The sequence below is a fragment of the Anas platyrhynchos genome, chromosome 6 (genome assembly GCF_047663525.1).
Source record: "Anas platyrhynchos isolate ZD024472 breed Pekin duck chromosome 6, IASCAAS_PekinDuck_T2T, whole genome shotgun sequence".
Taxonomy (NCBI): Eukaryota; Metazoa; Chordata; class Aves; order Anseriformes; family Anatidae; genus Anas; species Anas platyrhynchos.
Genome location: NC_092592.1, coordinates 30,750,055 through 30,772,995, shown reverse-complemented (window position 1 = coordinate 30,772,995; position 22,941 = coordinate 30,750,055). Strand labels below are relative to the sequence as shown.

Here is a 22,941-nt window from a genome sequence, read left to right as displayed (position 1 = left end):
CATGTCCACAGAAAACTCTGAGATTAGTACTGCGCATCTCAAAGCTGCATTAAAAAGGCTTAATTCTGGATGTTGAAAGCGTATTTAAGCATCTAATCGAAGTTTTTTCTTTGTCTTTTCTCCACAACTCAAGTTTACGAGTTTCAAAATGCCTGAGGATTTTTCTTTTCCTCCCCCCCACCCAGAAAATCCACTTTGATAGGCAAAATGAACATACTTCATGATGTGCTTATTGTAAGAAATCTACTTGACATAATCTAAGACAGTTAATACTATTATAGTATACATTAATGAACACTGTTTCACACATTCTCCTATAGCTTTCCAAAAGAATAAAGACTCTACTATCTCTTACTGCAATGGCTGATACAGGAGAATATCTTGTTTACTACTACTTATACACATGATAAAAGCCCATTAGCACACATACTCACGGAAGCTGAGCTGCTTTGATATAATAAACCGAGATATGGAACTAGAGTGCAACAGTTGCTGCAGCTGCATGACCAGTACTCTGCTGTATTTTAGAACCATATATTATATATATATTAAAACACATCTTGCGAATTAAATCAAAATTACCTATTTGTGCTCAGCCATACAGAAATATTTGTTTTATTCCATAAAAATAAAACTGAAATTTGTAAGGCCGGTAAGGCAAACTACGAAACTGTGCCACAGCAAGATCAGTCCTATGCCTGACACAGTCACAGCATACACTTGAAATCCAGCGGCCAGTCCTCTCAAAGCTGGCACTCTATTCCACTTAAACAGAAGCAAAACTAAATCCCATGTTCATCAAAAACCAACTAACCAAAACAAACAAACGTAGAACAACTGAGGCAAGCAGGGAACAGCTGACTTAAGGACTACACAGATACCAATTGCACTGGAAAACCACACTCAAAACACTCAAAAAATTGTAACTCACCAGCCATGATGCTACTCCGAAGACAAAAATCACAGAAGCTTGAAATAGAAGGTAATCAAAATACAAGACAATTTTCTTCAGCATCCATCCCTGACTGTTCTGTCAAATACACAACAGCAATAGCACAAAGCATCTTTATGACAGGAATAAAAGGCTCTTTAAATGCTCCTTTTATATTTTATTGAATGAACCCACTCTTACACAAAGTTCATGCAACGATGTCTCGAGCTCCAGCACTGCTAAGTCACGTATTTGATTGGCCAACTATGGCGTGCAAGTTACATGCAGAACAATCCATAACATTTATTAATTGCACGTAATGACTTCATGTGGCAAGTCAGGTGGTTGGTTAAGACATTGAACTTGCAAGCACTTTGAGATATGGAGTTGCTGGTTAGATGAAAATCTTTTCAAGGAGTATTTCACCATGACTGACCAAACACTTCTGGGCTCAAAGTCACTGGCTGGCAAAAAAATAAAAGCAAAACAAACAAATACGGGGGTTGAGAACCAAACCCACAGGCTCCTCCTGACAACAGTGTTAGATTTGGTGTGGTTTGCTCTTGTCACAGCGCCATGACTCCTCGCTGATGCTGCTTCTCACTGCACGGAGGCACGCTGCGCTACTCCTCCCCATCACCGCAGAAATGCCAACAGATGGTGACCATTGCTTGAAAAGATACCATCAGATGTGGCAACTCCAGAGAAACCTTCCCCTAAAGAGCGTTCGAGTTTATTCATGAGAAAAGGGTGGAGAAAAACCACAGCTGCAGGATTCACAAACACGCACTCACTCGCAGGCTTGCAGAGTCCATCACGCCACTGACCTGTCACGTAACCCACAGGCAAATGCAGCCACAGACTCCCTGGATCGAGATGTTCCCGACAGGATAATATTACACTGCCCACCTACTCTCTCTATTCTTAAAACTCATTTTTGCCACTTTTAATCTCAGTCAGACATGGATGAGATTAAAGTACATTAGGAAAGACAGGGCATGAAGCCAGAGCAGAAACCAACCTGCTCCTAACCCTTGTTTGAACAGCCCCTTGCACTGGAGGGGAAGCTAAGAGCTGTTTCCATACATTGCCCAGCGCCTTGAAGTGGATACAGACACAGTACTGGCCATAAAAACAACTGCAGCTCTATGATTTCTTAAATATTTATCATTCAGACACACCACAGTACAAAACCCAGAGCCATGTTCCTGATACTCAAGCCTTTCTGTCAAAACACGAACCGAGAGAAGACCTCCTGGTAAAAACAGATCAGGCCGCTTTCACGCTTTTGTTTTGAAGTACAGATCTGTCTTTTTTTCCCCCCACCCCGACACCACCCACTCTTCCAAACAAGTAAGCAGTCCAATGTTGCAGAGGAATTTTAATTGTTTCCATAACTTGTGTTACCTGCCAAAAAAGTGCTTAGTATGACAGAGAGAGGACAGGGTGCCTATGCTGTGTGTATATTTAAAATAAAATATGAGCATACGAATATATACATATATAGGCATAATATATGACTTACACAGCAGTTAACTCGTGCAGCTATACAGACCAGAAGACTTTGTAAGACCCAACCTTTACTCTTTGAAGTAGCAACCATGGCTTAAGCACGCTTGACTCTTGGGCTCAGATTTACAATGGAGTTACTACAGCCCAACTCCTGCCTGTCGTGTGAGCCTGGCTGGGCTTGTCATCTCCTTGCACAGTGCTAGCCGTGTCAGATGTTAGTTAGCAGTGGCAATCTCTTGCACAAGAGGCTGAAGTAAGGCACACATCTCTGTATTTGTTACAAGTGCAGTCCCCCAGGTCTGTCCAAAGCCTCTGCAAGTTTGGCAGCTGCGGGCACTGTGACTGGAAGCCTGCCTCCTCACGAGAATTGTGTAACTTTTCATTTATTTTATTTTTAAGATCTTGGTCTGTCATCCCTTCCTCACCCTGCACAGTATTTCTTACCACAAATAATGGTTGAAGACCTTTGGAATACTCATCTTGTGGTAGAAGTAAATGCACAACACAAGTTTGTGAGGACATTTTCAGTGTTATTTGTACAACTTTATTTATTTAGTTATTAGGACCAGGTCTAAGAAACAGAAACAAAACCACTTTCTCTAGCATTCGTTGAAATAAACAATTCATTCTATACATCACATTCTCTATAAATTTATAGTACGTGATTCTATGCATCAGCAAAATCCCTAGGGAGGGTGTAGTTATTTAGGCAAAAGTGTTTTTGTTCCTACAGCTTATAGATGCTCTCCTGGGTAAACTGCATACCGGCATAATAAGCTTGCTAATAGGGGAGGCCTAACAATTTCCATAAAACAAATGCATTTAGAACAGTTTAATAAACAAGAGGAAAAATATCTGTGGGATTTGCAGGGTGGAAGCTAGCAAAATATTATCTTCAGTGGTAGATACTGCACATTTTTCCACTGATTTTAAAACTAAAACCAGCAAGCGGCAGCTTCAGACATCTCTCATGTTCAGAACCTACTTTTGACAGCATTTTGTGATTTGTGATGGGTGGTTTGTTTTTGAATTGTTATGGGCTGGGGGAAGCCTCGAGGCAGCACTGTTGATAACGCACATATTTTCCAACCCCATGATAAATTTCCCATAACTGCTGGCCCACAACATGACTTTCAGCAGTTTGACTGTTTCACATTTGGATACAGCAGTGTCAGTCCATTTGGTGTGATAGCCTTGGAGCTATTACACCAGAGACGTGTCTTCCAAAGATGAAAGACAAACATTTTCAGAACTGATTACTTTCAGCGCTCAACTGAGGGAAAACTCCTTGAAGCAGCTTAATTTCCAAAAATACTGCATGTTGCATTCAGAAGGCCAAATCTCCCTTGAGGAACTTCTCAAACTGGAAATCCTAAGTCAGAGATGACTTTTGGAAGGCATAGTCAGAATCTGGGCACTGATGGTAGCAGCACTGTTTGTTACTGGTTAGGTGATGCTTTATTTCGCATGCAAACCCAAATAAGCACACGTATTTCAGCACCTCTGCATCACTACCGCTGAGGTCTATGCTGTTTTCAAAGCCTGAAAACCTGCCCTGTAACAGCTGCAAAGGAAGTGACAAGAGAAGAAAAACATGGGCAGCGTAGATCAGCAATTCATTCCAGCCACCGCTGCCCAGCTGCTTGCGCAGGGAGGAATCGGCCCGTTTCCTCTCCCTGTCCCACAGCAGAATGGGCCCTGCAGTGTGCAGGAGAGGTGAAATCCAGGCCAGTGTGGAGGACAAGAAGCAGAGGACACAGGGAAGAGGACAGCCACGGCCACTGCTTGCTGGCAAGGACGAGGTGGGACATACCTTTAGTCTTTCCTCTGAATATAATCCCCTCACCCCCCAAGGGATTTCAGGAAAGGGGCAGCTTATGGGAGAAGAGGATGGTACCAGTAACAAACACAGACCCTGCTCCACCAAACACCGGTATATTTCATCCCACTCTGGAATAAATTCATGAGGCTACAGGCAGTTTACCTGCTTCCTCTAACACATTTAAACAAACAAGCAAACAAAACAATCCAAACAAAAGAAAAAAACAATACATTTTTTCTTTCCTCCCTTAGTTGAATTAAACCCCCATTCAGGAACTCCAAATCATTGCTCTGGATTCCTTATTACTGGGTAAAGCCACACACAGCAGACTCTTAATATGCATCACTGGCTTTTTCTCCAACGCCTGCTGCTCAAGAGCTCTTTGCTCATTAGTAACAGCAGGTCACTTTTGGGCTTGCTGGATCTATCAGGCAGGGACAACTTCTCAAATTGCACAGCTACTCAGAAGAATAACACTAGTAAGAAAACGCCAAGCCTTCGATAATTTTCAGAACCAGTGTCTAAGTAACTATTGGAGGGCTATCCCTCTGCAAAAAGGCACCAGGAAAAGCCATCTTGCCCATCTCACTGAATAAATCTGGTTTGCAAAAAGTACAGGCGTGGGTACCATCATGTGGGAAGAAAAACAATACTGCAGAAGTAGGACTGGGACCTTATCTCCGTATGGAATTACAGAATCACAGAGTCATTAAGGTTGGAAAAGCCCTCCAAGATCATCTGGTCCAACCATCACCCTACCACCAATGTCACCCACTAAGTCATGTCCCTCAGCACCATGTCCAACCTTTCCTTGAACACCTCCAGAGATGGTGACTCCACCACCTCCCTGGGCAACCCGTCCCTATACCTGACTGCTCTTTCTGAGAAGAAAAACAGGCATGAGAACAATATTTTTTTTTAGCAAGTAATGATGAAATATTTCAGCACTACCTCTTTAAATACGAGTCTGTAAAGTTTAGATGTATGCTTCAGGAAGATTGTATAATCTCTGCAACACCTACACAAGCATTCAGTGTTATCAGTGGGAAACTACAAAAACAGAGGATTTGCGGCAATTTAGAGTTTTCCAAGGAAAGTCAATCCAAATTCTGTGGTTGACTGGAGAGCAGTGCTGCATGCATTGTTCAAAATACTTTCGCTTTTTACTTCCTTGGAACAAATGACTTACTGATGGTTACACAGAAGCAGCAAACTATTTATTTATTTTTAATCACAAGTATGGCATGCTTTACATTGCCAGTAATCTCACTATACTGTTGCAGCAGTTCCACTGCTTACTGAAAGCACGATCAGCTCTCATAAATCTTCCTGTAATTTCAATTCTAGCTGCTCTACACTGGGCAAATCCATTGAGGGACAGTTTCCTACACTGTTCGTTGTCTGCCACAGCAAAATCTGAGTTTCTCATATACGAGAAACACACGCAAAATGCTTCTTTATACTTTCAATCCAGTTTTAGAGCAGGAAGGAAGGCATGGGGGTAAAGAGGGGGATGCAGCAGCACTCACACTGTGCAGCCCCAGGAACTCCAGGGCATAATGCCAGCTCTGTAAGGAGTTTGCTCCTTTCATAGCTGCTGGAATACAAATAATAAATAATAATTTATCACAATTATTTTATATTATATTAAGTACTGTGCTATACAAGGCAAAATTCTACTTCAAACAGCAAAGCAGATACAGTGAAGTTGTTGATTTAAAAATCTCACAGGGATTAAAAGCTTTATTAGACCTACAAGGCTGCAAAAATATCGATGTATCAAGAGGGACAAGAATAAACCTCACTGCATCAGTGAAGCTCAGCTGAGTGCTACAGACAGAAAAAACCCAAATGAATCCTGCAGGTGTACGCGTGCCAACAGGCTAACCCAACACGACCACTCAGACTACTCTTTTTTTTCCTTATACAGATCAAAACTCTTCCCCATGCAGCACACCTGCCCAAGACAGGTGTCTTAGGCAGAGCAGGCTCCAAGCCCGCACACCACTCACATCCCAAAACAGTCAAGGGTGACTGCAGCAGCGGGGTTTTAAGAGGTCTCAGATATGCTACACACTGAGGATTTAACAGGGAAAGGTTGTGAAAGGTGTTTAGAGAACCCACAGCCTCCACACACAGCCACAGCGTGAGGAAGCTGCTATTATTACTCATGCTGAGAAGGTGCCCAAACAAACGGACAGATGAGATGTGCAACATGCATTGCTGAAATAGGGAAAGTGCAAAATAACAGAGTTCTCATTCCTCATTCACATGATGAACTACAGAAAAACAACGTTTTCACGTTCAACTCTTGATAATAAATTCATTAGGTCCTAGAGGAGGGGTTCTTTTGCTTAAGCTCAGATGTTTACAAACATTCCAAGTCATTGTCTGAAGTCTTCCACTAGGCTGAAGTGAATAATTTGCTAGACTTCGCTGGCTGTACTGCCTAGACATCCATCAAAACAGAAGCACATAATTCACAAGTAGACATCCATATTGCAGACATCTTCAGTTATGCAAGACAAATGCTGCTCTGCCACACTAGCAGGGTACATGCAAGACTGGGGAAGTACACAGCAAGACAAGATCACTTAGTTATTTTAAATACCAAGGGAGAAAAATGACAAATGGTGGATTTTAAAACAAGAGCCTACTCAGTAAATTATTGCAATTCACACAGCAGCGCAGGCAGCACACTTCGGCATGTGTTTTTCCAGGCTTCTCACTAACTTCAGAGGTATCGATCCCCTCCAGAAGCTGTATTACATACTGATTTTCTGCACTGCGACACAAAGCGGTATGAAACGAGCGCAGAGCAGCTACCAAGCAAACAGCAAGATCTGGCAACGGTGGTGCGAATGTGGATGTACAGCTAAAATATGCTGCGAGAAAATGTCACCAGCACAAACAAGCTTGCAGAATATCAAGTGCAGGAGCTGCTAACATAACAAGCGCTGAGTGAAAATACATCTGATTCCTTAAAAAATATAAATCACCAAAGATGTCGACATGCGAGGAAGAGAGCAGGAGGAATGGAGATGGGAGGAGGAATGGGAAACACAGTAATTTACATTTTATTGTATTTTGTGATCAAAATACAGGTTTACTTGGTTAGGAAAATGTATTCCCGTGAAGGCTACTATAAAACAAATAACCTTAAGAGGAAATGGGGCTTAACAAGCTCCATAAAAAATTTTTAAAGCAACTATAACACTTTCCCCCTTGTTCCCCATAAATGCTTGGAGCTAACGTACATCTTGAAGACCAAATTTTCTGTATTTTGTTATTGCTGTCATGAGAGGATAAATGAGCCAAAGAGTCAGCAAATGCATTAAACAGCTCACACTTCTGGACCTCAACAAGGTATTAAAATCTTTCTATTACACTGTTAGTATGACATGTAAATAAGCAAAGTGATGCTTTCTATCAGAAATCCTTTAAAAGTCCACAGTGAAAGATGAGTTAAAGCAAAAACAAAACCCACACATCCATCAGCCCATTACAAACATCCTGTTACACTGCTTGGTAAAGGCTAATTTAAACCCAGCCCCCTTATACCACAGCTAGATATTTTGGGGTTGAATTGCTACGATGAATGGCAAGCATGGAACATTATAAATGGTGGTGAAGATGAAAGGGTTTCTGAATACTTTTCTGAAGCATGCAGGTTCAGCAGCACCCACCTACAAGCATATGCTTTCTTCCATATGACACAACGCGTGCAAGAAAACAACAGTACAAACTTGACGTTTTAGGTTTTAAAAGACTAGAATAAATGTATCTGCAAATGCATCTCCACAAAGCCTACAGAAAACAGGTTTTGTCAAATAAAGAGGCTCAGTGGAAGGAACCTGACCTCTTTTGTGACTTTTCCCCATTTTACGATTCCTTGGTACAAAACTGGTACATAGCTGAGAGGTGCAGGAGAGGGCCTTTCTTCTAACCTATTAAACTTTTTTTTTTTTTTTTTTTTTTTTACTTTAAAGCTATCTCACCACTGTTATGGTATTAAAATTTTACACAGATCAACATTCAGTGCTTTTTTTCAGTTACTTATCTTTTCAAATATCATCAGCAACTTTATATACAGTCGAAAGTGAGGGGCCTGGAGAGCAAGTCCTACGAGGAGCGGCTGAAGGAGCTGGGCTTGTTCAGCCTAGAGAAGAGGAGGCTCAGGGGTGACCTTATTGCTCTGTATAAGTACATTAAAGGAGGCTGTAGAGAGGAGGGGGTTGGCCTGTTCTCCCATGTGCCTGGTGACAGGACGAGGGGGAATGGGCTAAAGTTACGCCAGGGGAGTTTTAGGTTAGATGTTAGGAAGAATTTCTTTACTGAAAGGGTTGTGAGGCACTGGAACGGGCTGCCCAGGGAGGTGGTGGAGTCACCATCCCTGGAAGTCTTCAAAAGACGTTTAGATGTAGAGCTTAGGGATATGGTTTAGTGGGGACTGTTAGTGTTAGGTTAGAGGTTGGACTCGATGATCTTGAGGTCTCTTCCAACCTAGAGATTCTGTGTGATTCTGTGAAATGCAAATCCTTCCTACTCAGGGTGGTAAGCAGCTGAAAAAAATCCTCATGGCAGACAGCCTTATTGCTCTGTGCAACTGTTTACTTTTTCAAGGGAGATGTCATGGGAACAAGTGTATTAAACATATCTTCCTTTTAATCAGGTATTTTTCTCTTTTGCAGAAAACATGAAGTTCATTAAATGTCTACTTTATCTTTCAGATAATGAATTCATACACATATAATGAACAAGCAGGAAAAAACTGATGTTTGAATCTATTACAAATGTTTTAACACAACAACAAAAAAAAAATACTTTCAGTCTACGCACAAAGTTAGACATCTCAAAGAGGCTGCACCCATGGAAGAGCCAGCACAAAGCCAGAATTAGTCCCAATATTTTTTTTTTCTTTAACTCTTGTACCAGATACAAGGAAGACACTATACCTTATTCATTACGTGTCCTCTTACCAAGAAGCAAGATCAGCAGTAACATTTAAAAAAAGCCACAGGCATCCAGCCTGACTCATGCCAATCACATCTGAAGAGAGCAGAAATTTCAGACTTGGCAGATTTCGTAGGACTCTACTGACCATGCCACATCCACCACTCACCACAAAGCAAGTTTTACCTACATCTTGCGGTCAGGACTTGACCAAAACTGAGCAAACACATCTAAATATAGGTTTGCAGTCACATATTTTGACCACATCTAGGATATTTAAAGTACTCAATATAATACAGTTGATTTCAGTACACTATTTCTTATGATCTAATTATTCATTGACATCCACGGGTTTTACACAAAGTTACGCTGTGGTATGGCATTAAACTTCTGGTTATTATGTATATTCTTTTCAAAGACACATGATTGCAGAATAAATAATTGCACTTTTGCATTTTAAGATACTGTCAGTTTCAATTCTACAGGCTGAAGGGGCAGACGAGAACCAGCAAATTGCACGTCTGCCATAAGACTGAAGAGTATCAACCTATTTGAAGTGTACACGTTCACTTTTCCCAAACCACACAATAAATGATATATGCCCACATATTTACCAATTCTGTGGGGTTTATTTATTTGTAATGACACATACCAACTCACCTGTATAGACTTGCTGGGCCTGTGGTACCCTGACTATTTCTGGAATGCTTTTAAGATACTGAAATTTCGTTTGCCCATTTCCATACCTCTGATCCTAAGGTAGCTTTAAGCAATGGATCACAGTTGCTAGATCAGCATTTTCACTTGGAGTTACCTTACAATCTCTTGGGCAAATATTATCTGCTCCTGGGCAATTAGCTACTTTTCTTCTTTTCTCTCTCTCATTTTTTTTTTTTTTTTAAAAAAAAAAAAGATTCTAAGTCACTTCTAACAACTTTTCGGTATGAAATCATTTCTCAAGATTCAACTGCAAAGTTCCTGCACGAAGACTTCCCAGGGAAGTCAACTTGCATACAAATCACCTAGCTTTCATTCTGCGCCTTATCTTCTCTGGGCTCTCCTTTCACACTTGGGCCATCCATCAGCTCTCCAGCCTGTCTGGCAGGACTTCCATTTCCTGCAAGTATCTGAAATGATTCAATATAAATGATTTATCATAGGCTCTCATGTCTTTAGTGAATTGTTTCTCAGAATATCTTTTGGCCAGCCTCATTATACTTTAAAATTTAATTTGAGAGAGGGTATTTTTTTTTCCTTTTTATTTTCTTTGTTTGAACACAGCTTCAGCTTTTGAAAGATGTCTCCTTGTTTCTAATAGATTCCTTAACTCTGCCATAAAACCATCCTTGTCTCTTACAAATAAAAAGTGGCAAGAGCAGAAAAAAATGGAATATGACATATTTGATATATGGCATGTATTTTATCCAACCTCTAATATGCTGCTTTACTACCTGTGAGCTTTGATTTCCTTACAACCAGCTTCCTTGTTTTCATCTATTTTTTTTTTCCTAAATTAAGAACTCTACCATATTGAACCTTCTGGTTATTTCTGCAAAGATGGTGAATTACAGTCTATTACAGCCACAGATACAGCCCATGCACACAGGATCAGATCGAACTGCTCCCCGTCCTGCAGGTTCTTTGTCCAGCTGCACCCCAAAGCACCCTTTTGGCCCAAGATATCACTCTTTGTTCTGAGTGAGCGATGAGCGAGCAATACTAGCATTTTTCATTGTACAGAATTAGAAGTGTAACTCATTACTGAAACAAATCCTCTGTTTCACCTTGAGGCTTTCTTCAACGTCCAGAAGCTGTCTATCAACAGTCACCTCTGCCTTGCAATTATGGGATTTCTTCCGACCATCAAGTTCTGACACATCTATGGCCTCGCTAAAAGACACACATCACCATTTTTAATTATTTCTTCCCACTGGCATTTTGTAAAACCTTCAGGTGGAAGAAGGCATTTATTTGGTCTATCTGTAGACTCTGTGCACTTTGTCTCTCTCACTCTTCATCCCATCCGAGCTGATTTTTGCTAATCTGCACCTTTATCATTGGAAGATTATTCCCAATTTCACTCCTAGAAGGCAGGACACGCCAAGCTGACTCTACCAATAGCTGACTTCCTCTCCCCCTTAAGTTTGAAAACTTGTCCACGAGCTTCTAAAATGTCGAGTACCTTTTGTTGATTCCCTGTTGATTTAGCATGAGGTCGTCCTTCCTTTTTCAGATCTTTTGATTGAGTTTTTCCTCCTATTCATAATTGAACAAAAGCCTCTTTTCTCCATGCTTTTTCACAACCACAAACCAAAGTTGTCTCTGCCTCAGCAACACTTCATACACGATCCTGGGAACACCTCAGACCACTTCCCCAAGGGTTCCTGCCAGTATACATTTGACTTTTGAAACTCTGTCCTACCTGTACTGCTGGTCCCTGGCTCCTTCCCAGACCTTCAGAAAGATCTGCTGAGTTGCCTCCTGAGGTCTAGGATCATTGCAGCCACAGGTCTTCCTTCTCCCTAGTGCACCTGATAACCGACTCACCCACTGTAGCCTGACTTGTCTTTAATTTGGATGTGACTTGCCAGTTACCCTGCTTCTACTTAAATTATTTGTCCCAATTACATATCCTAATTGCAACTGTTTACATGGAAAACAATGGAAGCACTGGTGTGTACATGGCAGGGAGCACAAGTGTGCAGGGAGCCACTTTTGCCACAGTTCGAGTATCTTTGCAAAAAATGACTAAATCTGTCTACTATCGGAGCTATCCAATTTTCAAAGCTCCACTTCAGTTCAGCACCTCTTTACCCTTGCCATACTGATTGCAAGTACTAATTTAAAGAGAACATCATTACACAATTCCAGCTGTGCTTCTGTAAATTATGAGCTCAACCCCAATGGCCAGGGACTAAGCGAGATACCCTGATGAAGGTGTTTTTGCAGTAATTCAAGTGTTTAGGGATAAGTAAACTAATTATCAGTTGTGGAATTTAAATATGATCACTGAAGGATGAAACTACTACTGACAAAAAGGACATATTAAATGTTTTTCTCTGCCTTGCTGTACTGGATGAACAATTCCTGCTGTACTCACTTCAAAGACGACAAGGTCATTTTTACAAGAACTGCCAAGATCATGATCAAATAAATTCGTGAAGATACCCTAATGTACAGTTTATAGTTCTAAAAAAGCCACAGGAAGTTAGTATTGACTTTAAAAGCTTACTGGAAACGGCAGGTTAAAGAAATAAAATTAAAAACAACACTGATAAGCCGAAAGTATAAGATTTCCAGCCTTATTTCTCCTACAGATTACTTCTGTCTACTAAAAATATTAGCATTGCATTCACCTGTTCGTATTGATAGGTCTATCCATGAAGTGCTTGCAATATTTTAAATAGCTACAGGGCCCTGTGAAAGTCTCAAAGCTATGCAAAATTAAAAAAATATCTTCACATCTTACCAACTCTTGCTCTGGAAAGGCTGTAATGGGCACACCGGTGTTTGTGTCAGACACGAAAAAGTCTCGAAAAGGCTTCAACTAGCAGAGGCGGGAGGCTGACATGGGAACTGTCGATGGAATTTGCTATACTAGAGTCCAGTTACCAACGTCCTGAAAGCAACACTGATATTTTCTGAGGCTACTTCCTCCTGCAAGCTTGAGACTGGTATCAACAGGCTTCCTCCTTTGAGAGCATTCATAAACTTACCTCCTTCGGCTCCTTCACAGGAGCATGCCAGTGCTCCTAATATCATTTATTCGCTATTTTATAACCAGCCTTGTAACTCCTGTTATTTTTACAAATTTTTATACTATTATTTTTTTTTTAAATAAGGATCACATATCCAAAGAATGCTAACAATGTAAACAAAGGGGTTTGTTTTGCTGCTCAGTAATTACATTTGGGGTCTTGGACTGCTTTAGCTTGGAAGAACTAACTTAACCTTAACTCGCAGCCTACATCAAGTATAATGGGTCTATGACATCCTTACAGTTAAACACAGACCTAAGTTCAAAACAAACAGATTTGATTCATCAATCGTAAGTCATCATTTTTATGCTAACCTTAATTCAGAAGCATGGATAAATTATACTTAAAATCCAAAGTTCTAATTGCAGTTAATTCCAAACAGCCATATAGATAAACCTCAATCTGAATGGTTTGATGTAAAATCCTGTGTTTGCTTCTCCTTACGGAGGCATTGACACCAGGCAATAGCAGCAACTGTTGACCACTAAAAATGATTCCCTAACACAGACTGAGCATAAAAAAAATGGACTCACACTCACTCTACATCAGAGATATTTTTCCCCCCATCCTCTCTTCACCAAGACTCTCATCAGCTTAAAGATAACACAAGACAAGTCACGTTTCCTAGCACCCTGTGCTGATAACAAGCAGAGGCTACAGCTTTGGAAAAACTCAGCTAACAGCACAGGCCCTTTAGGAGCAGAATTAAGGGAGCCTCAGCTGCAAACCACTTGACTGGCATTGTTTTACCCTGATACGCCAGGGTACACACTAAACCATGTCTTAAAACTCTGTCCACATTTAACAAAGTTGAATGCAAGATATTCTCTGTGAAGAGTGACTGCTTGTTCACAGAATGACAGAGCCCTCCTGTTGTTACAACTGAACTGTTGGGAAGTAAATCCAGCTTCAGCTGAGGCGCAACAAAAAGCAGAGTGTTTATTAAACTGACTTTCTAAATATCAACATTTGCTAAGAAGGTCAGCGGTACTATATACAGTCCAATGCACAAAGGGAAAAGAATAATCCTAAAAAGACAGGCTGTTGTTGAAATTATTAAATCAGTATCGAGTGGATGGAAGTTTTAAGGCTTATAATTATTTTGGAAAAAGTTCAACTTTTAAACACTCATTCTTCATTCATTCCACTCAGATTATGAATAAAGCCAAACCAGACTGGGTTGCTAAAAAACAACCCAACAATCTCCACTCTAAGTCACAGTGATGAGCCGATACATATCTAGCAACATTTTTTTATGCTCATAAAAAGATATGGTATTTTTAAGCCATCAAGTACAGGCTTGCTCCTGGACTAAGGAGCATTTTAAAAAATAAGTGTGGTGTGGCTGAGATACGGGTGACATTTAAATTTCATTAATAGTTATAATGCTAGCAAAATGGAATGATTTTGCCTTTTGGAAACAGTATCTAGATCTGTCTTTTTTCAGTTATAAGCCTATTGATTTAACGTATGCCAATCTGAAATGCTGAATGAAAATTTTCAGCTTCAATTCCAGCATCACATAGAAACAGCTGAAAATCTGATCAGCATGTCACAAGCTAGTAATTATATCACCTCATTTTTCCAGAGCTGGTCTTCATTAATTCATCATTAACAGGATAAGATAACACAGTCTGTGCTACTAACTTTTAACAGCCTGCTCTTGTCAACTGAAAAAGCTGAAAACCAACAAGTTTGTTCAAGATTGTTTTTTTTTTGTTGTTGTTGTTGCTTGGTGCAATCCAGAGCTCCACTGCTTCCCTCCCACTGCTCGGCTGCATTCCCTCCCTGCAATTCCCTCTGGAAACGACAGCCAAGCTCCCCCGATCCCAGTGCAATCGGATACTTTCCATTCATGCTGTCCTCTTCCTCTTCCCGCCTAGCATGAAACTGCTTTATTGCACGGCCCAAGGAATTTGACAGGGAATGAGATATAGAAACTTATCAGCTGCCAGAAAACTGCTTCCAAGATAGGGGCATAGGAAAGGGAAGGGGAAAAGAGTGGTGAGCCATCCAGAGCTCTTCAACACCTTCCAGGTACTTGTGGAAAAAAAGCGCAGTGCCCACGGTTCAGGATTTTAACTTATTGAAAATAATGCCTTTGAAAGATGTATCATCTTTTTCCTAAGTCCACAACAGGAATACTATCTACAGAAATCCTGCACAAAGCCTCAATCAGCTACTAAGACTTTAGAAGGCTGCATGAATTTGGTTGTCTTCCTCGCAACCATGGATCGCAGACACAGCAGCAATTCTAGAAATACCCTGGGATGATGCTTTCTCCTCTTGTACTTTACAAGCTTCCTCAGCCTCCACTGTTAAAGCTCTTCTCTTACAGTTTTCCACTGCGGTGAGAGGGGGTTAAGTTTAGCCAAGTCTTGCCAGAACAACTTTGATGTTAGATCTCTTAAGACAGAAAATCTTCAGCTTGGTGCTGAAAAAAGAACCAGCTCCTACTTTTTAAATGGCAATCCCTGTTGAAGCTGATGTTTCTCAAAGACCTAAACCACACAACCCTTTCATACATGTAATAAAGCAACAGGAACTACATACAAAAGAAGTGCTTTTTCATGAGAAAGGCAACAACTGCAGAACGGTCGAACAGGATCTCCCTTTGTCTTTTTATTTTCTCTTTTGATTACTTTAGCTTGCACAATATATATCCCACACCGCGTTTCATTTGTTTACGAGTATCTGGGCAGAGCTCCAGCGCTTTGATGCAAGCGGTCAGAGGGAACAGCTGAGTTCAGCGCGAGCGCTGCCACCAGCGGGGAGGGCTGGAGAGGTGGAGGAGGTACAGCACCAGCATCACGTCCAGCACAGCACGTGGCTGCCACCAGCCAAGCAACAGGGACCGAGCTCCAAAACGTTTCTTCAGCTGAACGGGAAAGCAGTCCAACAAGTGAGGAACTCCAGTTCCAGAGAAGTACAGAAAATACAGTTGTCTTCACGCCCCATACAGATCTCTTTTTCCATTCTAAGTGGAAAAAAATGCAGACTGCAGACACAGTATGAACAAATATTACTGTCAGCAACTACAAATATTTAGTGAGAAGGTTAACTCAAAAGACTTTCCTGCTCTGAAGCCTCTCATGCTAAGAAAAAAAAAAATCTTCAAATTGATTTGTGGCAGAGAATGAGACATCGGATTACAACATTATTTTATGTTATGTGCGCAAGCCCAACTGTGTGTTTAGTTTTGTTTCTGTTAATGGACTGCACGAGTAACTTATTTTCACAAATATTTATTGGGAAGGGTCATTTAAGGCAGAGCTGCACTTGTACCCATATCCTGCTTCATTATTCATGCAGATATGACTATCAAGCCGCTGCTGTTTGAAGAGCCCTACCTGGGAAGTGGCCCAGATGACAGAAGTGCCCAAACCAAGGAGGCTCACCCTGGGCACAGCACTCAGTGGGGACAAGAAAGTCACGTTGAGCAGGACCCCAGGCCTCTGAGATCCTACGGTACAGCTGGGAACTGATGGAAGGAGGTGATCAAGCTTTTCACATTGGCCTGAAATGGCATGTATCCAGGAGTAAGCACTTATTAAGCAGTTTCCATTGCTCGAGCCTGGGAAGGGGTGAGGTTAAATGGATTTTGAGTCAATGGTCATCACAACCGCTGGCCTGGGAGGGTGAGGGCTGGTAGGAAAATGGAGATCATGCTTTGCAGTGTAAGAGACAGACGAGTCAAAAGATGTGTTGGGTGAAAAAAAGCACTCGAGCACATGCTTAAAATAACCCCACGAGCAACATCTAGTCCCTGTGTGGGCTCTGAAGGCCCAGGGCTCAACAGCACAAAGCCCACAATGGCCGGGTTAGAGGCACAGCTTTCACCTGCACCATCACGGTTACCCTGCAGACAGGGCCTGGACCGTGTGAGTGAAACTGGGACACAATAGACTGATACTTAGGGAGGTTAGAGACAAAAAGTTTGGTCAGCTCCAACTTCAGCAATAAACAGAAATATTTTGGTAGTTGTCCTAGCCTGCCCTGCATTGACTTCTTCCTCAGTGCTGGGTGTAAGGTGATTTTAGAGCTTTAATTTCTAGCAAAACTAGCAATGCCAATTAGAGCCTAGAAACACGCTTCTTATGAGACAGACTGAAAAAGCATAAAAACCCCACAGATTCACAAGCATCTGCCCTTCCTCACAAGGACCATGCATGCAGAGGTGAGCAGGCAGCCCAAAAGTTAAGGATCAACTCCCAGTTTTATCTGACCAGGTTAAATGCTTCTGGGGATTGCTGCTGGCCTTTCTGCACTTCAGGGCCAGGATGACTTTCTTTTTTTTAAAAAAAAAAAAAAAAAAAAAAAAAGCAATTTAGGCAAGAAATTTGAACACAGATTTACATTCATCTTCCATCTGACTATATTTTTGTACTGTTTGCTTTTAGCTCGATCCCCAAACAAAGCAGGAAATAAGAAGCTGTGTTCTCCTACTGCTACAAGGCGGTGCACCAGCCTGGAGTTATTGAGCAAACCCGTAAGCCCCCCAGGTTACATTCTTCCTGCACCTGCCGCCTTGCCTTTCAAGTGAGCCCTGCTCTTATTAAAAGGATCAGAGGCTGTCCTCAGGCATCCCCTCTCTTTGAAGCGGCAGCCCCAGCTCCATTTTAAGGAAAGGACCGCTTGGTTCAGACCTTTGCCAAACAGCACGACAGGTTTAAACAATTACTGAAGACAGTGCATTCGGATTCCAAGCTCCTCTTGCTCAGTCTCTAGTTTTAAAAATAATATTTTTCTTTCTGCTAGGGCACTCCTGAAGTAAGTGTTCCAAACAGCGATGATCCAAAAGGCATTATGGAAAAAAAATCAAAGCTGTGACATGGGTTATCAATAAAGAATCTCATCCCACATGGAAAAATGAAAAATATTTATTATTTTTCAGCAATCAGACAGTGGTGAATCCTGACAGCTTCAAACAGAAGGGAATAATAGCTCCTGGGATATGTTACACAAATGAGCAGCAACAGAAAAGGGAGAAGGATCCTATAGTTTCCTTTAAAACCAAGTGATTAGCAGTGTTTCCTTAAACTGCTGGGAAAGTCTGCAGCCTGGAGCCAGCCACATGTTACTTATCAATGCTTCGAATGCAGGGCTAGTAAAGAAAGACCATGTCTGGTTCCTTTTGCAATAGGGAAAATCTCTTTTGAAGTCTTTTAGAGGGACTGACGAGGGAGAAAGTGTCAGGAAAAGGATCTGACAGGTTTTGCACAGTCAGGGGCAAGAAGACGTCTGGAATAAAATCTCTTGTCTATATTGGGCAAGGAGATAGAAACCTCTCCTTCAGCATGGAGACGCCAGATAAAAATGTCTGAGGCTCGCCTGTATCTCTTTTCCAGTTGCACACAAATTCCTTCCCGTACTTTCTGCCAGCTCCTGTCTTACCGAGAGCCTGGGGGCGCCTGCGCTGGGGAACACAGCGCCTACGGCACAGACAGACAGCCTGCCGAGCCCCTGGGAACTGCTGGAGCTTTGAACACCCCAGGTACCATAGAAGCCACTTAAAAAGGTGGAAGAGAGCAAAGCTGAGGGACTAAGGCATCCCTCCATTTCTTGAAATAAAAAGGTACCCCGATGAACACGCTGATGATGATGCCACCGCTTCGCTGCTCTGGGACAGGATTTCTCTGTGTTGCCAGTTCTGTGCCAGCAAATAAGCAGAGCAATTGTGCACCACCTGCCATGTAAGTGTAATCACCTACTGGCAGGCCAAGAACTGGACACCTTTCATTTTTACCAGCACTGTAGGCTGCTCTGCCCTTCTCTCAGCTTCTCACCCTCTGCAGACATCACTCAAAAGGAAAACACACGTTATTTTTTCCCCAATCACAAAGCCAAAACAAACGCTTGATGTAATCATTCTCTAAAAGATGTATTAGAAGTAGAAATTGGAGAGATTACTTCTGTATGAACCGTATTCTTGCCTGTATCAGACTTTTGTATGTGGCGCATGAACTACCTACACAGCTATAAATACATTCACCTAGCATAAACTCCTGCACAGGGCAGAAAGCTGCAGAGCTCACTACAACAGCATTCCTAAGTAGCAATTTCACGTATTCTTATGGGAAGAAGGCAGCTTTGTATCTCAGCACTATTCAGTTTGAAGAGCATGGAAGGATGCAGTAAGCTCTTACTTAAATGTCTGCTTTACATTTTGACTTCTTCCTTGTTTCTGCCTCGGTCCTGCATTTGCAAGGTGCTCCTGTGCTTCTGTCGAAGAAATTATGTTCCAACTAAACATATAATCAATGGACAGAAATAACTTTGTTGTACTCTTTCATCTCTGGTTTCTTCTTTATGCACATGAATTTATTTGGGAAGAAGAAATTCAATAACATCTGCTATGGCTCTATCTGCTTATCCACTCCCCTCTCTTTCCAAAATCATGACAAATAAAGGAGATAAACTTTCTCCAACTAAAAAAAAAAAAAAAAGAAGAAAGGAAATCCATAAAGCATTGTGAGAATGTTTGCTGCCTATTATTACAAAAGTGAGGAACACAATATTGTATATCCTAGCCATAGCACAGTAACACTTGTAAGTCAAAATAGAAGTGTCTGGAAAAGGTATGAAAATTGAAGAGTTCCTAACTTGTAAAATATCAGCTACTGCTCAGCTTTTGCAGACTTCATACTCCTCCTTTTGCAGCTTTAGGAATCATACAAGTAACAGTTAAATAAAGTGCTGAATTTTGTTAATTACCGTGATGAGAGGCCAAGCTGCAAGCACTGCTTTTGCTCAGCTGGGATGGTCAGACCAGTGGGCAGCATCCAGCTGGAGGCTACCTCGCTGCCCATGCACATGGGAAGCTCCGTGTACCCTTAAAGCAAGTGTTAGGCAGTGCTGTGCAGGCTCCAGCACTCATCTCAAAGCTAATGCACAGCTTCTCCCCACAGAAGTATTTTACACAACTGTAGTGAGATTAAAAAGCATAGATAAAAACCACAATTGCTTCAATAAAGCCACTTTAAAGTGGCAGCTCGCTAATTCAGTTATCCCCCACCCCCCAATTAAAATCATTACACTAAATGACCAGCAAGAACACAGCCAAGAATTCACGTAATAAAATATTTTGGGTACCTTGATTTTTTTCCACAGCTCTCCTTGCTCTATTAATGCAGTTGACCTGTAAAGTAGAAGAAAGATTAATGACTTGTGGTAGGCTTTTCAGTATTACTGGAATATGCTGTACACTTAAAACTTTAGAAATCATTAACACAACATTAGGTTTCTTGAACTCTTTTTCAGACTATTTAATTTAATTATGTTTTACTTTGATACCATACAATGCATTCTTCATTAAAATAATAAATCTCAGCACAGGGAAGTCTCATTTAAGAGAGCCTGGGTGGGGAACCCAGCCATGTCCCTCATATACAACGGGCTGCAAACAGAAACCAAACCCAGCTACCTGCTGAATTTTGTAAAATAACCCCCATATTCTGTAACTCCTCCCCAGGCCAGCAGCTGAACTTCAGAGCAGCCAAATGCCTGCTGTGCTGCCGGGCGGGCAGACCCTGACCAGGGTGGGAAGCAGGAGAAAGAGGAGCACAATCAGGAACACAATTCCCCTCTTTGAAGGCCGGCAGCTTCAGAGCTGCTGTCGTGCAAAGTTCACACGGCAACCACCGCCTTTCCCTGACCCCTTCCTACCACCGAGCAGCTATGGGTTTCCCTCTCGCCTTCATCTTTTAACATGAAAGTAAAACGAGTAAATAAAATAGCGATTGTTTGCTTCTATCATCTTTTGTCTTCTCAGTCTTTGAGCATAAACTGTCTCCAGTCAAACCCAACAAAATCTATTTCCATCACCTTCCCTTTTCCCTTAACCACTCCTCTGAGGAAAAGCAATTATTTCCTGGTGGACGGGGGCCAGGCTCCCTGACTTCATACATGCATACAGAACACGTGCTTTTATTAATTTTAATTACAAAGATCAACTCATTGCATATTAGACTTTTTATGCCTTGTGACATTGAGCTCTATGGTCAGGCACAGATGGTGCTTCTTTCTAACCAGCTAACCATTTGTATTTATAAATTGAAACAAATTTAACCATCACCAGCTTTGCCTTGTTACTCCTCCAGGACTTGAACACTGTATCCTCAAGCATTACAGGTTTGGTCTTCTGAGTACATACAAGTACTTCAACAGTTTCAACACTTCAGCCTAGCCCTTTCTCCTTGACTGAAGTGTGTGGATTATCCAGGGCTGTTGTGGTTTCAACTGCACAGAACTGACTTCCAAAAAAAAAAAAAAAAAAAAAAGGGCACAAAAAGTAAGTAGAATGATACAAAACTAATGTAAGGCACTGCTGTCACAAGATATTCACAGTCTACTTTCCCTACATTACTGTGGTAGAGAAAGCTAGTTCCCCACTCACTAGAAAAATAAACATTGCAAAAAGAAGCTCTGGCATTGTTTTCAGCCAGTTTGCACTTGGGAGCAAAGGACGTGCTGGCACTCAGCATTACCCCAGGTAAGCAGCCACCACCGGAATTCCCCTGCCTTCAAGGCCAGCAGGAGCATGAGCTGGGGGCAGGCCTGGGGCATGTTTGCTCCTCACCGAGCGCACCCAGAGACCCATGGCAGCGGCTGGGGAAGGCAGGGGACACGGGCTGGCACCAAAAAGCACCACGTTGCAGCCGGAGCACTCCACAGCAGCAGGAATTTAGACACTTGAACGTGGCCATTTATTCTTGGCATGAGTACGGTTTATTTTTCATCTACTTCACGCTGCTGGAGATAAGGGAATGCTATTTCTATGCGAGCTCCTGATCAGTTATTTTAAGCATAGCTGTCACCGGCGAGAGGAGATGTTGTGTTGCAGGTCGGCAGCTGCTCTGTTAGACCTCAGTGCCCTCCTCAGCTCTGTCAGCCCAGGGCCCAGTGGCCCTTATGGTGGCAGTCAGCATGTTTTAGTCCCCTGGAGTCCACAGTACCCACCAAGGGGCCAGTGTGAGCCGTGGCAAGCAGTGGCCAGGCTGTGCCCCCACATTGGAGGCCAGAGACCCTACAGCGATCAGCAGAAGGGAACAGGAAGATGGCTACAGCCGTTATGCTAGAAACATCAAAGGCCCCTGAGCAGATGCTTTTCCTGCTGCTTGTCACCAGCTCTTTGCTACCAGCCATTCTTCTCCTTCACATCCCTGCTCCTCAGTAGCACTGCACGCATTTTCATAATCTCTTCCCCTCTCCACAGTTTAAAATTCCCGTAATCAAACAAAGAAAACCCTCAACAACTGTAACACTACCACAACATTGGCATCATGTCCTAATTCACTCTGCTTAATCGATCGGGGCCTTCTCATCCCACCCTACCACTCCTCCGCCATGGTTGAGAAACCTTCTGGTGTAGGCACTGACCAGCAGTTGGCTTCGCTGAGCTTAGCACTGCTTAAGACATGCATGAAGCTTTCTTCACTAGAGTAAAGATTAATTAAATGCCTCTACAGCCAAAATGAAATTGCACATCTAATACCAAAGGATATAGATCATATCAAGGACAGGGGGAAAAATATCTGCAAAAGGACTAAGAGTCACACAGTAAACATCATCTCAAAGCCAGCTCTCAATTCAGGGAAAATGAAGACATTCTTGGATGAATGGGCTAGGAAGAGAGATTGATTTTAACTCAAGATATGACAGCGGTAAGACAAATATTGAACATGAGCAGCTTCAGAAATTTGGAATACATCTGAATGAATGCATATGTCAAAAATTAGACATATTACACAAATCCTAACAGGATATTGAAAACACAAGTACACATTAAATGTTAGAAGCCTTCAGCCTGCAAGACAAATGGATTTGTGTGTCAAAGATGCCATTTCTCTTCTCGAGAATTAAAGTGAAAGCCACTTGGTTATTTGAGAGCTTTCCCCTGCTCACTCAGAGAAAGAAGTAATGTTTTAGAGCTGCATCCAGAAAGTATGAGTAATCACAATGATGGA

The 22,941-nt window shown here is 41.9% G+C and overlaps 1 protein-coding gene across 5 annotated transcripts in view; it reads right to left on the bottom strand.

Moving 5' to 3' along the window:
• ADD3 (adducin 3) overlaps positions 1-22,941 on the bottom strand; it is a 98,225-nt gene that overhangs the window by 43,222 nt on the left and 32,062 nt on the right. For 3 of the 5 annotated variants that reach the window (XM_027460909.3, XM_027460914.3, XM_072039778.1), the window contains exon 2: positions 20,069-20,114. The exons of 1 other annotated variant lie outside the window; for it this stretch is intronic. The gene's annotated coding sequence lies outside the window, so the exon portion shown is untranslated. Of the gene's footprint in view, positions 1-931; positions 1,031-20,068; positions 20,115-22,941 lie in introns of all 5 variants that reach the window. One more of the 5 variants, XM_027460911.3, reaches the window with a different exon arrangement.